The following is a 24,588-nucleotide window of genomic DNA, read 5'->3' as shown; positions in this document are numbered from 1 at the left end:
AAGTCAGTGTTCAAAAAGAAGAAAAAACAAAACATATTTTATTTGAACTAAGCAAAATTATCTGCCAATAGAACAAGAAAATTCGGCTTGTCAGGACTTTCCAAAACAAGTAAAATTAAAGCTGCAAGCAGCATTGGTCGGGCCCGCGTATTTGGCAGGTGCTAGTCCTAAGTGTCCCAATACTTTTGTCAAGTTTTAGTCCCAAGTGTCCCAATACTTTTGTCCAGTGTTCGTCGTAAGTGTCCCGATACTTTTGTCCAGTTTTAGTCCTAAGTGTCCCAATACTTTTGTTCAGTGGTAGTCCTAAGTGTCCCAATACTTTTGTCAAGTAGTAGTCCTAAGTGTCCCAATACTTTTGTCCATTTGGTGAGTTTTGAAGCATGTTAAGAGGGTCAAAGTACAGCGCAAAGCTGCGGAAGAATGATAATAATAAAACCTTACAAATTCAATAGGTCCTTATGTCCCATTGCATAAGGACTCCCTGTGGGAGTCCTTATGCAATGGGCCATGCGGGCCCTAATTATCTAACCTCAATGAACCCAAAAATACCTTAAAATAAGTATATTCTCACTAATAATAAGTGCACTTTTCTATGTAAAAAAAAAAAAAAAAAACGAGACCTTTTTGTTCAATATGTTGAAAAATGATCTTAAATTAAGTAAATGCTAGTGCCATTATCTTGACATAATGATATGCGCTCGGCATCATGATTTTTTTTTTCATGCTTGAAGTAAGAAATTATTACTTTAAAAAAGTAGTTTTATACTTGTGAGTGTTGATGACACAGCTTTGCAACAGTTGATATTCTAGTTTCAAGCATGTTTTACTCAATATAGGTCATCAAATCTCAGCAACAAGCTGTAGTATCTTACTGAGATCATTTAGGACCAAAACACTTAAAACAAGTAAAAGCATAAAATCTGCTTAGTGAGAAGAATTATCTTATCAGACAGAAAATAAGCAAATATCACCCTTAGTTGAGATATTTAATCTTACTTAGATTTCAGTTTTTGCAGTGTAGTTCATGCACATTCAGATGAATTCTTCAAAATTACAATTAAAACATTTTTGGGCTGTATATATGCGCACTAATTGACTGAAAGAGCACGCACTTGGCGCGATGATGTCATGTTATCGATGGAAAAATGCATTTTTAGACCATATAATTTGCCTGAGCGGCTAGGAGACCCGGAGAGTAACAAGCGGTTGCCTTGTTGCCTTTTTAGTATAAGTTTGCTGGTTTCAAGAAATGTAATGCCGAGTGCATATCATTATGTCAAGATAATGGCACTAGCATTTACTTAATTTTAGAATATTTTTCAACGTATTGAGCAAAAACGTCTTTTTTTTTTCTTTTTTCTTTTACCAAGAAAGGTGCACTTGTTATTAGTGAGAATATACTTATTTTAAGGTATTTTTGGGTTCATTGAGGTTAGCTAATTTTACTTGTTTTGGAAAGTCTTGACAAGCCAAATTTTCTTGTTCTATTGGCAGATAATTTTGCTTAGCATATGAAATACATTTGGCAACAACGTGCACTTTGAGAGTGCAGACAGCCCAATTTTCATCAATTAATATATTCTGTAGACATACCCTCATTCGCGCTCTTTTCCTGAAAGCTGATCTGTCCAGTTTTGGAGTTGATGTCAGCAGGCCAGGGAAGCTAGGGTCGATATTCTTCTCTTGATCATCTTCGGTGGCATAAGGGACGGTGTGAGCCAAGACATCCAGGGGGTTTAGCTCGCTCGTCTGCGGGAACAAACTGCCGCCATTGCTGGCTGTGCTACCGGTGTCCTTTGTCCCTGAATTGCTCACACACTCTGGCAGATTCAATGGGGGTCTGGCGGCAGATTTCTTTGACTTTATCGTTGGAAATGCATCTGCTGTGAGTGTCGCAGGATATCCACACATTCTTGCCATCTCTGTCGTAGCATAGCTTTCGTCGGTAAAGTGTGCGGAAAAAACGTCCAATTTCCTGCCACTTTCGCATCTTTGGGCCACTGGTGCAACTTGAATCCGTCCCTGTTCGTGTTGTTACACCCTCCGACAACACACCGACGAGGCATGATGAAAAATGCATTTTTAGACCAAGGCGGTTGCCTTGTTGCCTTTCCATTAAGAACAATAAATACGTTTTTAGTATAAGTTTGCTGGTTTCAAGAAATGTAATGCCGAGCGCATATCATTATGTCAAGATAATGGCACTAGCGTTTACTTAATTTTAGAATATTTTTCAACGTATTGAGCAAAAACTTCTTTTTTTTTTTTTTTTTACCAAGAAAAGTGCACTTGTTATTAGTGAGAATATACTTATTTTAATGTATTTTTGGGTTCATTGAGGTTAGCTAATTTTACTTGTTTTGGAAAGTCTTGACAAGCCAAATTTTCTTGTTCTATTGGCAGATAATTTTGCTTAGTTCAAATAAAATACCCCTCATTTTTGTATTTTTTTGTCTTGTTTTTGAACACTGACTTTTTGCAGTGTAGTGGGTTAATACGAGTCTGTCTGTGAGCGCCACTAAAGCTGCGCCGACGCCCATCATCTCCTTTGGGTCCTTCAGAGATGTTTAGTCACGCCGGCCTGCATTCAGCATCCACGCTCACACGGGCCAGAAAAGATGGCTGTTTAATGGTCTCACAGGTACCACAGAGGAGAGCGACCTGCCGCGGCTGGCATCCTGTCAGCGGGCCAATTACAAAGCTCAAATTATGACGAAGCATGTTGTGAATCAGAGCCGCCGTTAATTAACGAGGCAGGCTGCTCTTTTTGTTTACCGCCAGCGTGCTGTGTCTTTGGAGATGCAAACTGCTGTTGGAGACCTACCATACTTACTTTTTCAATTCAACCATCAGTGTTTTTGCAACATCATCGCTTTCCTTGAAGCTTTCCGGTAAATCGTTCCTCGGCGGCGAAAGCAAGGTGGCGCTCTAAGAGGAGCGTGGTGATGAAGGTAAACATGTGCGGAGCCAAATCAGGGCCAAAAGTTTTTTACTTTAAAAAATAAACATTTGTAAGTGTATTCAAAAGAAGAATATTTGCACACATCTGTTCCCAATTTGAATGTAATCAGGATTTACTCTGGCAATTATATCAAATAAAGGTATTACCGTATTTTCCGGACTATAAGGCGCACTTAAAATCCTTCTTAAAGGGTAACATTATCACAATTTCAGAATTGTTAAAACCATTAAAAATCAGTTCCCAGTGGCTTATTTTATTTTTCGAAGTTTTTTTCAAAATTTTACCCATCACGCAATATCCCTAAAAAAAGCTTCAAAGTGCCTGATTTTAACCATCGTTACATACACACCCGTCCATTTTCCTGTGACGTCACATAGTGATGCCGATACAAACAAACATGGTGGATAGAACAGCAAGCTATAGCGACATTAGCTCGGATTCAGACTCGGATTTCAGCGGCTTAAGCGATTCAACAGATTACGCATGTATTGAAACGGATGGTTGTAGTGTGGAGGCAGGTAGCGAAAACGAAATTGAAGAAGAAACTGAAGCTATTGAGCCATATCGGTTTGAACCGTATGCAAGCGAAACCGACGAAAACGACACGACAGCCAGCGACACGGGAGAAAGCGAGGACGAATTCGGCGATCGCCTTCTAACCAACGATTGGTATGTGTTTGTTTGGCATTAAAGGAAACTAACAACTATGAACTAGGTTTACAGCATATGAAATACATTTGGCAACAACATGCACTTTGAGAGTGCAGACAGCCCAATTTTCATCAATTAATATATTCTGTAGACATACCCTCATCCGCGCTCTTTTCCTGAAAGCTGATCTGTCCAGTTTTGGAGTTGATGTCAGCAGGCCAGGGAAGCTAGGGTCGATAGGGGGTTTAACTCGCTCGTCTGCGGGAAAAAACTGCCGCCATTGCTTGCCGTGCTACCGAGGTCTTTTGTCCCTGAATTGCTCACACAATCCGGCAGATTCAATGGGGGTCTGGCGGCAGATCTCTTTGACTTTATCGTTGGAAATGCATCTGCTTTGAGTGTCGCAGGATATCCACACATTCTTGCCATCTCTGTCGTAGCATAGCTTTCGTCGGTAAAGTGTGCGGAACAAACGTCCAATTTCTTGCCACTTTCGCATCTTTGGGCCACTGGTGCAACTTGAATCCGTCCCTGTTCGTGTTGTTACACCCTCCGACAACACACCGACGAGGCATGATGTCTCCAAGGTACGGAAAACAGTCGAAAAAACGGAAAATAACAGAGCTGATTTGACTCGGTGTTTGAGAAAATGGCGGATTGCTTCCCGATGTGACGCCACGTTGTGACATCATCGCTCCGAGAGCGAATATTAGAAAGGCATTTAATTCGCCAAAATTCACCCATTTAGAGTTCGGAAATCGGTTAAAAAAATATATGGTCTTTTTTCTGCAACATCAAGGTATATATTGACGCTTACATAGGTCTGGTGATAATGTTCCCCTTTAAAGGGGAACATTATCACAATTTCAGAATGGTTAAAACCATTAAAAATCAGTTCCCAGTGGCTTATTTTATTTTTCGAAGTTTTTTTCAAAATTTTACCCATCACGCAATATCCCTAAAAAAAGCTTCAAAGTGCCTGATTTTAACCATCGTTATATACACCCGTCCATTTTCCTTTGACGTCACATAGTGATGCCAACACAAACAAACATGGCGGAAAGAACAGCAAGCTATAGCGACATTAGCTCGGATTCAGACTCGGATTTCAGCGGCTTAAGCGATTCAACAGATTACGCATGTATTGAAACGGATGGTTGTAGTGTGGAGGCAGGTAGCGAAGACGAAATTGAAGAAGAAACTGAAGCTACTGAGCCATATCGGTTTGAACCGTATGCAAGCGAAACCGACGAAAACGACACGACAGCCAGCGACACGGGAGAAAGCGAGGACGAATTCGGCGATCGCCTTCTAACCAACGATTGGTATGTGTTTGTTTGGCATTAAAGGAAACTAACAACTATGAACTAGGTTTACAGCATATGAAATACATTCGGCAACAACATGCACTTTGAGAGGGCAGACAGCCCATCAATTAATATATTCTGTAGACATACCCTCATCCGCGCTCTTTTGCTGAAAGCTGATCTGTCCAGTTTTGGAGTTGATGTCAGCAGGCCAGGGAAGCTAGGGTCGATAGGGGGTTTAGCTCGCTCGTCTGCGGGAACAAACTGCCGCCATTGCTTGCCGTGCTACCGAGGTCCTTTGTCCCTGAATTGCTCACACATTCCGGCAGATTCAATGGGGTCTGGCGGCAGATTTCTTTGACTTTATCGTTGGAAATGCATCTGCATTGAGTGTCGCAGGATATCCACACATTCTTGCCATCTATGTCGTAGCATAGCTTTCGTCGGTAAAGTGTGCGGAACAAACGTCCAATTTCTTGCCACTTTCGCATCTTTGGGCCACTGGTGCAACTTGAATCCGTCCCTGTTCGTGTTGTTACACCCTCCGACAACACACCGACGAGGCATGATGTCTCCAAGGTACGGAAAACAGTCGAAAAAACGGAAAATAACAGAGCTGATTTGACTCGGTGTTTGAGAAAATGGCGGATTGCTTCCCGATGTGACGCCACGTTGTGACGTCATCGCTCCGAGAGCGAATATTAGAAAGGCGTTTAATTCGCCAAAATTCACCCATTTAGAGTTCGGAAATTGGTTAAAAAAATATATGGTCTTTTTTCTGCAACATCAAGGTATATATTGACGCTTACATAGGTCTGGTGATAATGTTCCCCTTTAAAGGGGAACATTATCACAATTTCAGAATGGTTAAAACCATTAAAAATCAGTTCCCAGTGGCTTATTTTATTTTTCAAAGTTTTTTTAAAAATTTTACCCATCACGCAATATCCCTAAAAAAAAAAGCTTCAAAGTGCCTGATTTTAACCATCGTTATATACACCCGTCCATTTTCCTGTGACGTCACATAGTGAAGCCAACACAAACAAACATGGCGGAAAGAACAGCAAGCTATAGCGACATTAGCTCGGATTCAGACTCGGATTTCAGCGGCTTAAGCGATTCAACAGATTAGGCATGTATTGAAACGGATGGTTGTAGTGTGGAGGCAGGTAGCGAAAACGAAATTGAAGAAGAAACTGAAGCTATTGAGCCATATCGGTTTGAACCGTATGCAAGCGAAACCGACGAAAACGACACGACAGCCAGCGACACGAGAGAAAGCGAGGACGAATTCGGCGATCGCCTTCTAACCAACGATTGGTATGTGTTTGTTTGGCATTAAAGGAAACTAACAACTATGAACTAGGTTTACAGCATATGAAATACATTTGGCAACAACATGCACTTTGAGAGTGCAGACAGCCCAATTTTCATCAATTAATATATTCTGTAGACATACCCTCATCCGCGCTCTTTTCCTGAAAGCTGATCTGTCCAGTTTTGGAGTTGATGTCAGCAGGCCAGGGAAGCTAGGGTCGATAGGGGGTTTAGCTCGCGCGTCTGCGGGAACAAACTGCCGCCATTCCTTGCTGTGCTATCGAGGTCCTTTGTCCCTGAATTGCTCACAAACTCCGGCAGATTCAATGGGGGTCTGGTGGCAGATTTCTTTGACTTTATCGTTGGAAATGCATCTGCTTTGAGTGTTGCAGGATATCCACACACTCTTGCCATCTCTGTCGTAGCATAGCATTCGTCGGTAAAGTGTGCGGAACAAACGACTGACCATTTTCGTCGGCTTTCCCCACACCCTTATATTTTGAACAAATTTCGTCCAATTTCTTGCCACTTTCGCATCTTTGGGCCACTGGTGCAACTTGAATCCGTCCCTGTTCGTGTTGTTACACCCTCCGACAACACACCGACGATGATGTGTTTGAGAAAATGACGGATTGCTTCCCGATGTGATGTCACGTTGTGACATCATCGCTCGGAGAGCAAATATTAGAAAGGCGTTTAATTCATTTAGAGTTCGGAAATCGGTTAAAAAAATATATGGTCTTTTTTCTGCAACATCAAGGTATATATTGACGCTTACATAGGTCTGGTGATAATGTTCCCCTTTAAGTGCGCCTTATAACCCGATGCGCCTAATGTAAGGAATACGTTTGGTTGAGCTTACCCACCTCAAAGCTATTTTATTTGGTGCATGGTGTAATGATAAGTGTGACCAGTAGATGTCAGTCACACATAAGAGACACAAGTAGACTGCAATGTGTTGGCAGTCACACATAAGAGATACGTGTAGACTGCAATATGGCTCAAGTAAACAACACCATCATTTTTTATGTTCTATTGGAAATATAGAACATTACACACGGCGCTCAAAAATCTCTCAAAATGTTTTAGTACGACTTTGGTAAAGTACAAAGCCGCACCGCTTGCAGCATTACGGCTAATACCTTACTGTTGTTGTGAATACGCTCATTAACGTTTGAACAATGTTGAGAGTTATTGTGAACGCGTTTAATAAAGTTTAACTGACTGACTTATCCGTCTGTTTTGTTTTGCTTAATGCGCCTTATAATAGAAAATAAATTCATTGCCAGTGCGCCTTATAATCTTCAAGCATGAAAAAAAAAAATCATGATGCCGAGCGCATATCATTATGTCAAGATAATGGCACTAGCATTTAATTAACTTAAGAATATTTTTCAACATATTGAGCAAAAAGGTCTCTTTTTTTCTACCAAGAAAAGTGCACTTGTTATTAGTGAGAATATACTTATTTTAAGGTATTTTTGGGATCATTGAGGTTAGCTAATTTTACTTGTTTTGGAAAGTCTTGACAAGCCGAATGTTCTTGTTCTATTGGCAGATAATTTTGCTTCGTTCAAATAAAATACCCCTCTTTTTTGTGTTTTTTGTTCTTGTTTTTGAACACTGACTTTTTGCAGTGTAGTGAAAACAAATGTAGAACTGCACCAATACACACAAGTTAAAGGCCTACTGAAATGCGATTTTCTTATTTAATCGGGGATAGCAGGTCCATTCTATGTGTCATATTTGATCATTTCGGGATATTGCCATATTTTTGCTGAAAAGTTTTAGTAGAGAACATCGACGATAAAGTTCGCAACTTTTGGTCGCTGATAAAAAAGCCTTGCCTGTACCGGAAGTAGCAGACGAGTAGCGTGACGTCACAGGTTGTGGAGCTCCTCACATCTGCACATTGTTTACAATCATGGCCACCAGCAGCGAGAGCGATTCGGACCGAGAAAGCGACGATTTCCCCATTAATTTGAGCGAGGATGAAAGATTTGTGGATGAGGAAAGCGAGAGTGAAGGACTAGAGGGCAGTGGGAGCGATTCAGATAGGGAAGATGCTGTGAGAGGCGGGTGGGACCAGATATTCAGCTGGGAATGACTAAAACAGTAAATAAACACAAGACATATACCCCCCCCCCCCCCCCCCCCAATCCCAAACCCGCCAATACAACTCAAACACCTGCACAACACACTCAATCCCACAGCCCAAAGTACCGTTCACCTCCCCAAAGTTCAAACAGCACATATATTTCCCCAAAGTCCCCAAAGTTACGTACGTGACATGCACATAGCGGCACGCCCGTACGGGCAAGCGATCAAATGTTTGGAAGCGTACTCACGGTACCGTGTCTGCGTATCCAACTCAAAGTCCTCCTGGTAAGAGTCTCTGTTGTCCCAGTTCTCCACAGGCCAATGGTAAAGCTTGACTGTCATCTTTCGGGAATGTAAACAATGAAACACCGGCCGTGTTTGTGTTGCTGCAGCCGCCCGCAATACACCGCTTCCCACCTACAGCTTTCTTCTTTGCTGTCTCCATTGTTCATTGAACAAATTGCAAAAGATTCACCGACACAGATGTCCAGAATACTGTGGAATTTTGCGATGAAAACAGACGACTTAATAGCTGGCTACCATGCTGTCCTCTACAATCCGTGACGTCACGCGCTGACGTCATCATACCGAGACGTTTTCAGCAGGATATGTCACGCTAAATTTAAAATTGCACTTTAGTAAGCTAACCCGGCCGTATTAGCATGTGTTGCAATGTTAAGATTTCATCATTGATATATAAACTATCAGACTGTGTGGTCGGTAGTAGTGGGTTTCAGTAGGCCTTTAAGTGGGCAGTTAAGCCTATGTCCGCAATTGCAGTTATCTGTGGAGTTCGAGTCGTTAGCGGTTGCTTGTCTGTGTGTGCTCAGAATCTTTTTGTAGTGTGAATCAATGGTTTGTTTGATATTCGTCATGCAGCTGTAACTAAGTTTCAAGGTGTTTCTGTTGAATATTTTCCCGAGTACCGTATTTTTCGGACTATAAGTCGCAGTTTTTTTCATAGTTTGGCCGGGCTCCAGACTGCGTGGTCGGTAGTAGTGGGTTTCAGTAGGCCTTTAAAGATGCATCAATAATTGATTTTTAATGAAATCGTAGCGCCTGAATCGTAATCACAATCGAATGGTGAGGTGCCCAAAGATTCCCACCTCTACTATGTCGTTTTTCAAGGACTTTAATTTGCACACGTCTGTCAGCTGGCGTTTAATTCCCCCGACGTCACCTCTGCAGAGTGGCGGCTTGCTCATTTTGGAAATGGAACACTTTATGAAATCAGTTGTAAAGCCCCTTGGGAAGAGGGAGGGATTTGGTAACTTTTTATATTTTTTATTATTATTTGGGAGCAGCAGCACGAGGCCTGATTCGATAATCTGGCACGCTGATTGGGTTTCGGAGCGAATGATGGAGCCGCCGGCGTTGGCTTTTGCCGGAACACAAGAAGTCCGCAGCGAGATGACACGATAGCAGCATGACAAATGTCTGCTGCCCATCATATGAATTAAAGTCCGTCAGAGAGGCCATCTTTACCCGTGCAGCTAATTGCTAGCACATGTACAATTGCTGTACGTAACGCTGGGATCGGGCTGCTAATCTCCGGGGATGACGGCGGGAACATTTCTTACCAGAGGGGACAGTATTCCTTTAAGAGGATTAGCCCACTGTCTATCAGTCATGTCGCGTTAAACAAAATGTTTGCAATGGCCCCTTCGTCGGGGGGCCAAGAATCCGCCCCCTCGCGCCCGGCGAGAGTCCAAATAACCGCTGACATGCTTGCGTGGCAAAAAAAATGATTCGAGATGCTCGGCCTTATCTTTGCCAGCGTAAAATCCCCCCCCCCCTCCCTCTCTCTCTCTGCCGCTGCTCTAACCTTTGCCTCCAGCCAGCTCACAAATATTTCAGATGTGTTTTTTTTTTTTTTTTTTGAAGCGTGCTCCTGCAGCTCGTTCTTCCTCCCCTGGAGAGGCAGATTATCTGTGCTTTAGCATGGCGAGTGATTTTGCACACTCCTAAAATAAGCAATGATATGTTTCTCTGATTGAGCCGTGCACCGCAAAAAGTCAGTGTTCAAAAACAAGGGAAAAAAAATACAAAAATGAGGGGTGTTTTATTTGAACGAAGCAAAATTATCTGCCAATAGAACAAGAACATTTGGCTTGTCGAGACTTTCCACAACAAGTAAAATTAAAGCTGCAAGCAGCGTTGGTCGGGCCCGCGTATTTGGCAGGTGCTAGTCCTAAGTGTCCCAATACTTTTGTCAAGTTGTAGTCCTAAGTGTCCCAATACTTTTGTCCAGTGTAGGTGTCCCAATACGTGTGTCCAGTGGTAGTCCTAAGTGTCCCAATACTTTTGTCCAGTTTTAGTCCTAAGTGTCCCAATACTTTTGTCTAGTGGTAGTCCGAAGTGTCCCAATACTTTTGTCCAGTTGTAGTCCTAAGTGTCCCAATACTTTTGTCCAGTTTTCATCCTAAGTGTCCCAATACTTTTGTCAAGTGTTAGTCCCAAGTGTCCCAATACTTTTGTCCAATTTACGTCCCAAGTGTCCCAATACTTTTGTCCAGTTTTAGTCCTAAGTGTCCCAATACTTTTGTCCCGTGGTAGTCCGAAGTTTCCCAATACTTATGTCAAGTTTTAGTCATAAGTATCCCAATACTTTTGTCAAGTTTTAATGTGAAGTGTCCCAATACTTTTGTCCAGTTTTAGTCCTAAGTGTCCTAAAACTTTTGTCCAGTTGTAGTCCTAAGTGTCCCAATACTTTGGTCCAGTTGTAGTCCTAAGAGTCCCAATAGTTTTGTCCAGTGTAAGTGTCCCAATACTTTTTTCCAGTGGTTGTCCTCAGTGTCCTAATACTTTTGTCAAGTTTTAGCCACAAGTGTCCCAATACTTTTGGCAAGTTTTAGCCACAAGTGTCCCAATACTTTTGTCCAGTGTAAGTGTCCCAATACTTTTGTCCAGTGGTAGTCCTAAGTTTCCCAATACTGTCGTCTACTTTTAGTCGTAAGTGTCCCAAGACTTTTGTCAAGATGTAGTCCCAAGTGTCCCAATACTTGTGTCCAGTTTTTGGCTTAAGTGTCCCAATACTTTTGTCCAGTGATAGTCTTAAGTGTCCCAATACTTTTGTCTAGTGTACCAACCTTGTCTGCATTGTGTGGGCACGCTGGTGCATACTGCTTTTAAGCAGCCATTAAAAAAAAACAGCAGCGCAGCAGCATCAGCGCAGCGGTTCTTTGAAGGGTCATAAAATCAAAACCGGAGCAGGTATCAAAACGCTCATCTGTACTTTTAATCACAAGGGTTCAATCTCTCTCCTGTATTAGTTTGAAACCGAAACAACAAACGTGCTCAGAGGAGATAATGTTTGAAGAGAGGTGACCGGTTTTTACAAAAATTTTGTTTTGAAGGGGGAATAGCAAACTTCCTGTAGATTTTTGCTTAAGGATGTCAATGAATGAAATGTAGGTCTAAGTGAGACCTACATAGAGGTATTAGTCATGTCTCTCCAACATTCCCAGTGCGAGTTACAGGCAGTTTTGTCATTGTTTTCTTACGAGGAGCAGTTATTTCTGCGTTTTATTTGGGGTTAGGTTTTTTTATTAGATCGCAGTTTTTGCCAGTCCTGATGTGTGTGTTCAGTTTGGTGAGTTTTGAAGCATGTTAAGGGGGTCAAATTGCAGCTCAAACAGGCAAAAGTGACTGTTTTTAGTACTTTTTTGTCTTGAAGGGGGAATTGCCAACTTCCTGTTGATTTTAGCCCGACAATGTACCATTATGAAATGTAGGTCTAAGTCAGACCTACATAGAGGTTTTTGTTTCATGTCTCTCCGACCTTCCTAGTGGGAGTTACAGGCAGTCTAGGTTTTTTTTTCCTAGGGGGCGCTAGAGCGCAATTTTGAGTTTTGTGGTTCGTTTTTTTTTTTAAAAAGGCAATTTTCGCAGGTCCTGATGTGTGGGTCAAATATGGTGAGTTTTGATGGTGGGTCAAATTACAGTTTAATGTGGCGGCGGAAGAATAAAGAATAAAGAATAAAACCTTACAAATTCAATAGGTCCTTATGTCCCATTGCATAAGGACTCCCTTTGGGAGTCCTTATACAATGGGCCATGCGGGCCCTAATTAAAGCAGCAATGGACGGGACCGACTTTGAGGGCCCATAAAATCCAAACCGGAGCAGTAATTAAAACTCTTTCATCAACTTGTAATCAGAAAGGTTCAATCTCTCTCCTGTCCTAATTTGAAGCCGACATGACAAATGCGCTCAGAGGAGATAATGTTTGAAAAAAGGTGACTGTTTTTACACAACTTTTGTTTTGAAGGGGGAATTGCAAACTTCCTGTTGATTTTTGCTGGGGGTTGTCAGTGTATGAAATATAGGTCTAAGTGAGACCTACATAGAGGTTTTTGTTTCATGTCTCTGTAATAGTGTGAGGTTGTTGCGCTATATTATGAACTAGACAGGGTGTTATATTTATTTTGAAGTAACGCTTTTATTTTGAAGAACCGGATGTCCGGTGCGGGAAGTGTCTTTGCTGTTTTTTCGATTGCTTTACTTCCTCTTCCTTCGGACTTTTGAATGAGAAGGTAATAGTTCTTCACTGCTCCGTGTTTCTTCATATTGTAAATATTCTTCCTAAACATTCCTAGATACTTGAAAAGTTAACCCAATATTGTTGTGGGTACAAGTGATGTGTTGTTTTGAGTAATTTTTATGCACAATTTCGGTTATTTAGACGTAGAGCGTCGACTGTGTGAATTGTTTGGTAGTATTTACGCATGGCGTTTGCATCACACAGGAGCAGATATCACTCCGCCAGAAAGTTGAGACCTGTGTGTGTGTGTTTCGTGTTTCCAACACAGGTATGTGGATTTGTGCATTATTATTATTTTGTGAGAAAATGTTTTTGTTAATGTAATTTAATTTATTATTATTTTTATATGAATGAATGAATGTTACTTCCTCTTCCTTCGGACTTTTGAATGAGAAGGAGCAGATATCAATCTGCCAGAAAGTTGAAACCTGAGTGTGTGTGTTTCGTGTTTCCAACACAGGTTGCCAATAAATACTGAACCGACGGCATGGTGAAGTGTCTTTTATTTAAAAAAATTACACAACGCAGAATAAGACTCACTACATCTCTACAACATTCCTACTGGAAGTTACAGGCAGTTTTGTTTTCTTCCTAGGGGGCGCTAGAGCGCAATTTTGAGTTTTGGGGTTTGGTTTTTTTGATTAGATCGCAATTTTCGCCAGTCCTGATGTGTGTGTCCAATTTTGTGAGTTTTGAAGCATGTTAAGGGGGTCATATTACCCGGTATACCGTACAACCCTAATTTGATGCAACTTTCTGGAAACAATGCCGAGAAATTCATGCATTTTAGGTTGCAACAATAACATCCAAATCCAACAATTTAGACCGCTTCGAGATGCCTTGGGCCTGTCCATGTGACGACTCATCATTCCAACGGTGAGCTCAGCATGAGGTGACGAAGCATCAGCTGCTCAAAGGATGCATTAACAGGACAACGGTCATTATTAAAAAGCATTTAAAAGACAGCGAGTTCAAATGTTTGTACTTTAAATTAACATTTTGATTCCGGTATTTTTCCACAATGTTCCATTATTGTCTCTGAGGCTTTTGAAAGGGAACGTTTTAACTAGGGATGTCCGATAATATCGGCCTGCCGATATTATCGGCCGATAAATGCGTTAAAATGTAATATTGGAAATTATCGATATCGTTTTTTTTATTATAGGTATCGTTTGTTTTTTTTTTGTTTTTTTTGGGTTTTTTTATTAACTCAACATAAAAAACACAAGATACACTTACAATTAGTGCACCAACCCAAAAAACCTCCCTCCCCCATTTACACTCATTCACACAAAAGGGTTGTTTCTTTCTGTTATTAATATTCTGGTTCCTACATTATATATCAATACAGTCTGGAAGGATACAGTCCATAAGCACACATGATTGTGCGTGCTGCTGGTCCACTAATAGTACTAACCTTTAACAGTTAATTTTACTCATTTTCATTAATTACTAGTTTCTATGTAACTGTTTTTATATTGTTTTACTTTCTTTTTTAGTCAAGAAAATATTTTTAATTTATTTATCTTATTTTATTAATTTTAAAAAAAAAGTACCTTATCTTCACCATACCTGGTTGTCCAAATTAGGCATAATAATGTGTTAATTCCACGACTGTATATAACGGTATCGGTTGATATCGGTATCGGTAATTAAGAGTTGGACAATATCGGAATATCGGATATCGGCAAAAAAGCCATTATCAGACATCCCTAGTACCTTAAAGGCACTGCCTTTGCGTGCCGGCCCAATCACATAATATCTACGGCTTTTCACACACACACACACACAAGTGAATGCAAGGCATACTTGGTCAACAGCCATACAGGTCACACTGAGGGTGGCCGTATAAACAACTTTAACACTGTTACAAATATGCGCCACACTGTGAACCCGCACCAAACAAGAATGACAAACACATTTCGGGAGAACATCCGCATCTTCACCATACCTGGTTGTCCAAATTAGGCATAATAATGTGTTAATTCCACGACTGCATATATCGGTTGATATCGGTATCGGTAATTAAAGAGTTGGACGATTTCGGAATATCGGATATCGGCAAAAAGCCATTATCGTACATCCCTAGTTTTAACCGACCGTTTCAATTGTCTGCTTACGAGTGCGCCGCAGCAGCCTTTTGGGTTTCCACATGACACGGCTTTTTTTTTTCTATCCTCCTGGAAGCCTCACTGCCTTTGGCGCTCGCTATTTTGCCGCGGGAAAGGAAAGGAAAGGAATGTCCCTGTGCTGTATCAATAAATCATGCACTGGGTCGCCACATCTACATATCACATAGCGACACCTGACAGAGCTTGCTTTTTATTATTTGGCTCTATTCCATTATCTGCAGATACACTATTTTGCCAAAAGTATTTGGCCACCCATCCGAATGATCAGAATCAGGTATAATGTGAAGCACTTAGGCATGGAGACTGTTTCTACAAACATTTGTGAAAGAATGGGCCGCTCTCAGTGATTTCCAGCGTGGAACTGTCATAGGATGCCACCTATGCAACAAATCCAGTCGTGAAATTTCCTCGCTCCTAAATATTCCAAAGTCAACTTTATTACAAGAAAAGTGAAGAGTTTTCTACCGCTTGTCCCTTTTTGGGTTCGCGAGGGGAGTCTTTTTCCAATCATTTTGGAACTTGCAAGCGTACTTCTTCTTCTTACTCGTCGTCGCCATGTCTCTTCTTCGTTCTTCTGCATCGTCTCTGTTATGTTTTTGGACATTACTACTTGCCGTAGTTTTGAAGCAATGCATGATGGGAATCCGGATGTTGTGTGTCAGTGTATTAACGTGCCGGCTGGAATAAACACATGCTGAGAAATAGCTCCGTGCCTGCCTACTTTATGATTTATAGATAAACCTATGGATAACGGAGACATATATAATAGTCTCCTTTTCAGGTGAGAGAGGACGCTAAAGACAGTGCCTTTAAGCCACGCCCCCAATATTGTTGTCCGGGTGGAAATCGGGAGAATGGTTGCCCCTGGAGATTTTCGGGAGGGGCACTGAAATTCGGGAGTCTCCCGGGAAAATTGGGAGGGTTGGCAAGTAGGGATGTCCGATAATGGCTTTTTGCCGATATCCGATATTCCGATATTGTCCAACTCTTTAATTACCGATACCGATAGCAACCGATACCGATATCAACTGATATATACAGTCGTGGAATTAAAAAATGTTATGCCTAATTTGGACAACCAGGTATAGTGAAGATAAGGTACTTTAAAAAAAAAAAAATTAATAAAATAAAATAAGATAAATAAATCAAAAACATTTTCTTGAATAAAAAAGAAAGTAAAACTATATAAAAACAGTTACATAGAAACTAGTAATTAATGAAAATTAGTAAAAATTAACTGTTAAAGGTTAGTACTATTAGTGGACCAGCAGCACGCACAATCATGTGTGCTTACGGACTGTATCCCTTGCAGACTGTATTGATATATATTGCATACTTGCCAACCTTGAGACCTCCGATTTCGGGAGGGTGGGGGGGCGTGGTTGGGGGTGTGGTTAAGATATATATATAAGAAATACTTGACTTTCAGTGAATTCTAGCTATATATATATATATATATATATATATATATATTTTATTACATATATATATATATATATATATATATATATATATATATATATATATACAGTATATATATATATATATAAATAAATAAATAAATAAAATAAATACTTGAATTTCAGTGTTCATTTATTTACACATATACACACACATAACACTCATCTACTCATTGTTGAGTTAAGGGTTGAATTGTCCATCCTTGTTCTATTCTCTGTCACTATTTCAGAACACACACATTATACAAATATACATTATAAAATCAATAAGAAAACGGGAGCTCTAATTTGGGAGTCTGAATTAGGATCAGAAGTTCCTATATAAACATTGCGCACTCACGTCACCTTTTTGTATTGATTACTGCAGCTGTGCACTGAATTCATTCACAAATACAAACTACAACTCACAAACACTTTAGAGTTAGGCTCCACCATCAGAATGTGTACCTAAACTTATAAAGATCACATGGATATTATTCAGTGAGTTGATTCACTAAAACTAACCTGTTATACAGGAGGAAAAAGCACACAGGACGTTTCAATTGTTCACAGACTGGTCGCGCTCATCAGAATGACAAGACACTTCCGGTCTGCAGGTGATAGCATTCAATTGGGAAGAAACGCCCTACTGCCCCCTACTGACCAATGTGAATACTGGTAAATGTGTAATGACAGCTCCAAAAACGAATTCAAACCACAAAATAAAATAAATAAATCAACACAAAAATGTGACACATTATGGGTGGGTCACATATGCATGTACAGTAGATGGCAGTATTGTCCTGTTTAAAAGTGTCACAACATTGCTGTTTACGGCAGACAAACTGCTTTACGGTAGACGAAAACTTGACTGCTGTTGTTGTGTGTTGTTACCGCGCTGGGAGGACGTTAATGAAACTGCCTAACAATAAACCCACATAAGAAACAAAGAACTCGCCCTCGATCATTAGCTGTTTATATTGTGGGAAAGCGGACGTGTGAACAGGCTGTCAACACGACACTCAGGTCCGCATGGAGCGGGAGGGGGCGTGGCCTCCAGCTCCGCCTGAATTTCGGGAGATTTTCGGGAGAAAATTTGTCCCGGGAGGTTTTCGGGAGAGGCGCTGAATTTCGGGAGTCTCCCGGAAAATCCGGGAGGGTTGGCAAGTATGATATATTGATATATAATGTAGGAACCAGAATATTAATAACAGAAAGAAACAACGCTTTTGTGTGAATGAGTGTAAATGGGGTAGGAAGTTTTTTTTGGGTTGGTGCACTAATTGTATGTGTACCTTGTGTTTTTTTATGTTGATTTAATAAAAACATTTTTTTTAAATAATAAAAAAAAACAAAAACGATACCGATAATTTCCGATATTACATTTTAACGCATTTATCGGCCGATAATATCGGCAGGCCGATATTATCAAACATCTCTATTGGCAAGTATGGTCTTTGCACAGACAGAAAAGTACAACTTCAGCATAATTGATAATAACTATAGCAACGGCCTTTAAGCATAAGAGATGTGTGCATAATTATTCTAACAATGTTAGTGTTTTTTTTGTATCATTTTAAAGAAGAACGTCACTATTGACCGTGTTTAAGAGGTGGCCCTAATGTTGTGGCACCGAGCCGGTCCTCATCATCCACTTCTTGCGCCGACTTAAGTGTCGCGCGTCTCCATTTGCCCTCTGACCTCTGCTCCCGGCATGGGACGGCAATTAGAGGCGGCGGACTCTACTCCATAAATATTTCATCACCTCCCAGCCCGCCGCTAAAGAGGAAAACTGTGAGGACCCCATAGGGAGCGACGGTGCGGGGCGACAGTGTGAGCTGATGATAAAGTGCAGGGTTAAAGATTGCATGCTGTACATGCTAAGAGGCCGCGGGGGACAATTGATCATCTGTTCTTTGAGGCTACATTAACGAGCGTGCTTTTACCGCCACTATTTAGCGCTGCGGTTGTTTCCCGCTTTTCCGTGCAAGGATCAGGATACTAGTGAGCGCATATCGGAGCAACAACTTGTTTAGTGCAAAATTGCTTTGGGTCGTCTATGGTAGCAGCTGTGAGCAGACTCTTTTGTCGCCCCGCAGCCCGCTGACGAGACACGCATGCTAACTGGAGAGTCCACAAGACCAATCAGTCTCTGCCTGAAGCCCACCGGCCATCAGGGAGACAAAGTCCTCTCTGTCAGAGGCACAGAGGTGTCGCAGTTTTCAATCCAGGTTGGACATGACCCAATGTGGAGAAAATGGGAAGAACACTCCTCTTCGGTTTTTAATTAGGGATGTCCGATAATGGCGTTTTGCCGATATCCGATATTCCGATATTGTCCAACTCTTAATTACCGATACCGATATATACAGTCGTGGAATTAACACATTATTATGCCTAATTTGGACAACCAGGTATGGTGAAGAAAAGGTCCTTTTTTTAAAAAAAAAATTATAAAATAAAGTAGGATAAATACATTAAAAACATTTTCTTGACTAAAAAAGAAAGTAAAACAATATAAAAACAGTTACATAGAAACTAGTAATTAATGAAAATGAATAAAATTAACTGTTAAAGGTTAGTACTATTAGTGGACCAACAGGAACCAGAATATTAATAACAGAAAGAAACAACCCTTATGTGTGAATTCCGATATTGTCCAACTCTTAATTACCGATACCGATATCAACCGATACCGATATATGCAGTCGTGGAATTAACACATTATTATGCCTAATTTGGACAACCAGGTATGGTGAAGAAAAGGTCCTTTTTAAAAAAAAAATTATAAAATAAAATAGGATAAATACATTAAAAACATTTTCTTGACTAAAAAAGAAAGTAAAACAATATAAAAACAGTTACATAGAAACTAGTAATTAATGAAAATGAATAAAATTAACTGTTAAAGGTTAGTACTATTAGTGGACCAACAGGAACCAGAATATTAATAACAGAAAGAAACAACCCTTATGTGTGAATTCCGATATTGTCCAACTCTTAATTACCGATACCGATATCAACCGATACCGATATATGCAGTCGTGGAATTAACACATTATTATGCCTAATTTGGACAACCAGGTATGGTGAAGAAAAGGTCCTTCTTAAAAAAAAATTTAAAAAAATAAAATAGGATAAATACATTAAAAACATTTTCTTGACTAAAAAAGAAAGTAAAACAATATAAAAACGGTTACATAGAAACTAGTAATTAATGAAAATGAATAAAATTAACTGTTAAAGGTTAGTACTATTAGTGGACCAACAGGAACCAGAATATTAATAACAGAAAGAAACAACCCTTATGTGTGAATTCCGATATTGTCCAACTCTTAATTACCGATACCGATATCAACCGATACCGATATATGCAGTCGTGGAATTAACACATTATTATGCCTAATTTGGACAACCAGGTATGGTGAAGAAAAGGTCCTTTTTAAAAAAAAATAAAATAAATAAAATAGGATAAATACATTAAAAACATTTTCTTGACTAAAAAAGAAAGTAAAACAATATAAAAACAGTTACATAGAAACTAGTAATTAATGAAAATGAATAAAATTAACTGTTAAAGGTTAGTACTATTAGTGGACCAACAGGAACCAGAATATTAATAACAGAAAGAAACAACCCTTATGTGTGAATTCCGATATTGTCCAACTCTTAATTACCGATACCGATATCAACCGATATCGATATATGCAGTCGTGGAATTAACACATTATTATGCCTAATTTGGACAACCAGGTATGGTGAAAAAAAGGTCCTTTTTAAAAAATAATAATAATAATAAAATAGGATAAATACATTAAAACATTTTCTTGACTAAAAAAGAAAGTAAAACAATATAAAAACAGTTACATAGAAACTAGTAATTAATGAAAATGAATAAAATTAACTGTTAAAGGTTAGTACTATTAGTGGACCAACAGGAACCAGAATATTAATAACAGAAAGAAACAACCCTTGTGTGTGAATTCCGATATTGTCCAACTCTTAATTACCGATACTGATATCAACCGATACCGATATATACAGTCGTGGAATTAACACATTATTATGCCTAATTTGGACAACCAGGTATGGTGAAGAAAAGGTCCTTTTTGAAAAAGAAATTATAAAATAAAATAAGATAAATAAATTAAAAACATTTCCTTGACTAAAAAAGAAAGTAAAACAATATAAAAACAGTTACATAGAAACTAGTAATTAATGAAAATGAATAAAATTAACTGTTAAAGGTTAGTACTATTAGTGGACCAACAGGAACCAGAATATTAATAACAGAAATAAACAACCCTTATGTGTGAATGAGTGTGAATGAGTGGAATGGGGGAGGGAGGTTTTTTGGGTTGGTGCACTAATTGTAAGTGTATCTTGTGTTTTTTATGTTGATTTAATAAAAAAAATAAAAATAAAATAAAATAAACAACCGATACCGATAATAAAAAACAACGATACCGATAATTTCCGATATTACATTTTAAAGCATTTATCGGCCGATAATATCGGCCTGCCGACATCTCTACTTTTAATTGTTCCATATTATTATTATTTTTTCAATTTAATTTGTATTTTATTTGTATTTTTTTTGTCCTGTCCAGTTTCTCAGGCAAATCATATAGTTGATGTAGATGCCCATATCGGCTGTTCAGATTTACTTTACATAAGAGAAGTGTAGGATACTTCTCTTGTTGCTTTATTTGTATTTTGACTAGAGATGTCCGATAATGGCTTTTTTGCCGATATCCGATATTGTCCAACTCTTAATTACCGATTCCGATATCAACCGATACCGATATATACAGTCGTGGAATTAACACATTATTATGCCTAATTTTGTTGTGATGCCCCGCTGGATGCATTAAACAATGTAACAAGGTTTTCCAAAATAAATCAACTCAAGTTATGGAAAAAAAAAATGCCAAAATGGCACTGCCATATTTATTATTGAAGTCACAAAGTGCATTTTTTTTTTTTAACATGCCTCAAAACAGCAGCTTGGAATTTGGGACATGCTTTCCCTGAGAGAGCATGAGGAGGTTGAGGTGGGCGGGGTTGGGGGGGGGTTTGGTAGCGGGGGGTGTATATTGTAGCGTCCCGGAAGAGTTAGTGCTGCAAGGGGTTCTGGGGATTTGTTCTGTTTTGTTTATGTTGTGTTACGGTGCGGATGTTCTCCCGAAATGTGTTTGTCATTCTTGTTTGGTGTGGGTTCACAAAGTTGTTTATACGGCCACCCTCAGTGTGACCTGTATGGCTGTTGACCAAGTATGCTTTGCATTCTTTTATGTTAAAATACTGAACAGATGTTTATTGGGATAAGGTAAACATCTGTTTGGTATTTTAACATAAAACTGTTTGATTGTGAGGCATTAAAAGCCACAAAATGCAACCGGTCCATCAGACCCACAAACGCGGTCTGCACAACTTTTTAATTGTTCACGCATTGTTTTATCACACGCAACACGCCCACTCATAGAACACACTATTTTATTTTTTGCACACGCTGTCTAGTGCGTGGTATATTGATCTTAGTAAATCAGGCCTAAAGTTGGCTGTAATTATGATGTGTAGCAAAGCCGTTTTTGTTTTTGTTTTGTTTTTTTACAAAACTGTCCAAGGGGCGGGTCAAGGCAGTATCATGTCCATGATGCCAGAGAAATATTCCCAATACTGTGACCCCCAGAATATTAATATTACTTGTAGTAGACTAGTGCAGATGACATCCTCAAACAGCAACTTCAGGTTACATTAAAAACCTCTAAAGGCCTTAGTGGCCACATGCGTCCAAAATTGTGTACACTACTGAATTGGGGTCTTATGCCGACATATGGGCACTTATACTGCCATCTGGTGGTGTCAGAAGAGTATAACATTAGGGATGATGTTTGATAAGAAATTATCGAGTTCGAGCCCATTATCGAATCCTCTTATCGAACCGATTCCTTATCAATTCTCTTATCGAATCCAGATAGAGATATATGGAATGGTATATGGAAAAAAACACAATATTTGGTTTAACAAAAGCTCACTTTTATTTTATAAGAATAAAATAAAATAAATAAATAAATATTGACTGTTACCCCCCCTAAAAAAATAAATAAAAATAAATATTGACTGTTGTTACCGAAAGTATATTAAGTGGGATTTTTCAGAAAAACAAATATATACAGTAACACAAAAACAACCAGTCTCTGTGATCACTATAGGTGTAGAAATAATAATATAGTGTTAAATAAAATCAGTCCCTTGGGCACAAAACTGAAAATAATACAGCTCTCCAAAAAGTGCACTTCTGCTGCTATTGGAACATACTAACTACACACACTATGACACTAAGAACACCACAGTCATCAATCAACAATTCTTCCCCCCTTACATGAGAGCAAAGCCTGGCAATAATTGCATATTGCCTATTCTGCCCTCACTATACGTGTTGAGGTTATACAGCTTGCCAGACAACTAACAAACAATCCAAAGCAGATTAATCCATTAAGGCTCTTTATTGTTGTTGATCTTGCTTTGTCTTTTCCTATCTTTACTTTTGTCTTGCACTGGACTGTTATTTTTTTTTTTTAACTGAACTACACACACTGACAAATGTATAAGGTATGTGATTCAATTAACATACTGAAATGTAATACACAATATGTAAATATTAGCTTCACACAAATATACAGTACTATCATCAAACAAATACTTCTGAGTGTTGAAACTATTTCAATGGTGGAAATATCCTCATGTCCTCAAAACATCCATTGAAACAGTGCACAAAAATCGTTTTTCAATAAACATCTTAGTATCAAATTTAACCACTTTCCACCTTAATATTGAGTTACATAAACAAGTTAAACAGTTTACTTACAGACTTATCTTTTCCAAGGCTTGTAAGAGCTAACACAACTTGTCTACTTCTCAATTGTCTCAACCCGGAAGTGCCCAAACTAATGACATGTAGTATTTTCATATCGCCACAAGGTGTCAGTAAGAGTCTACAATCAAATGGGCATACCATTGCAGGTCCCACAGGGCATTTCCTGTACGTGGGAAGGGATTCGTTCCCAGAGATTCGAATAAAGAACCAACTCTTTTTCTTTACTATAGTGGCCTCGATAACGGGAACCGATTCTCAAAAAGGGATTTGAGTCCATGGAATCGGTTCTTTTCTTATCGAACAACCGGGAGAACCGATTTCGAACATCATCCCTATATAACATACCATGGAATTTGCATGTCACTACATTTGAAGTACACGTTTGTGTACTTATGGACTAAGTACATCTTATTAAAAGATGATTTTTAGTTGTTATTCTAATTAGGGTCCAATAAGCCCAAATAGCAAAGAGAAATAAAAAAAAAAGCATGTAAAAAACAGCTTGGGCCTTAAGAAGTTAATATCTCTACAGTGCATCAATGGATGAAAGTGATATTGTCCTAAAACAGGGGTCGGCAACCCGCGGCTCTAGAGCCGTATGCAGCTCTTTAGCGCCGCCCTAGTGGCTCTCTGGAGCTTTTTCAAAAATGTATGAAAAGTTGAGGGGACATTTTTTATTTTTTATTTTTTAAATATGGTTTCTGTAGGAGGACAAACATGACACAAACCTCCCTAATTGTTATAAAGCACACTCTTTATATTAAACATGCTTCACTGGTTCCAGTTTTGTCCTACTAATTTTGGCGGTCCTTGAACTCACCGCAGTTTGTTTACATGTATAACTTTCTCCGACTTTCTAGGACGTGTTTTATGCATACTTGCCAACCCTCCCGGATTTTCCGGGAGACTCCCGAAATTCAGCGCCTCTCCCGAAAACCTCCCGGGACAAATTTTCTCCCGAAAATCTCCCGAAATTCAGGCGGAGCTGGAGGGGAACAGAGAATAGAACAAGGATGGACAATTCAACCCTTAACTCAACAATGAGTAGATGAGTGTTATGTGTGTGTATATGTGTAAATAAATGAACACTGAAATTCAAGTATTTCTTTTATTTATATATATATATATATATATATATATATATATATATATATATATATATATATATATATATATATATATATATATATATATATATATATATATATATATATATAGCTAGAATTCACTGAAAGTCAATTATTTCTTATATATATAT

General features: G+C 39.2%; 1 protein-coding gene across 7 annotated transcripts in view; it reads left to right on the top strand.

Annotated features, from left to right (window-relative positions):
- The window catches only part of LOC133618481 (receptor-type tyrosine-protein phosphatase mu-like), a 580,372-nt gene that overhangs the window by 345,947 nt on the left and 209,837 nt on the right, over positions 1-24,588 (top strand). The gene's annotated exons all lie outside the window — the stretch shown is intronic.

Source organism: Nerophis lumbriciformis, linkage group LG19, assembly GCF_033978685.3.
Source record: "Nerophis lumbriciformis linkage group LG19, RoL_Nlum_v2.1, whole genome shotgun sequence".
NCBI lineage: Eukaryota > Metazoa > Chordata > Actinopteri > Syngnathiformes > Syngnathidae > Nerophis > Nerophis lumbriciformis.
This window is presented reverse-complemented; position numbering and strand designations above follow the sequence as displayed.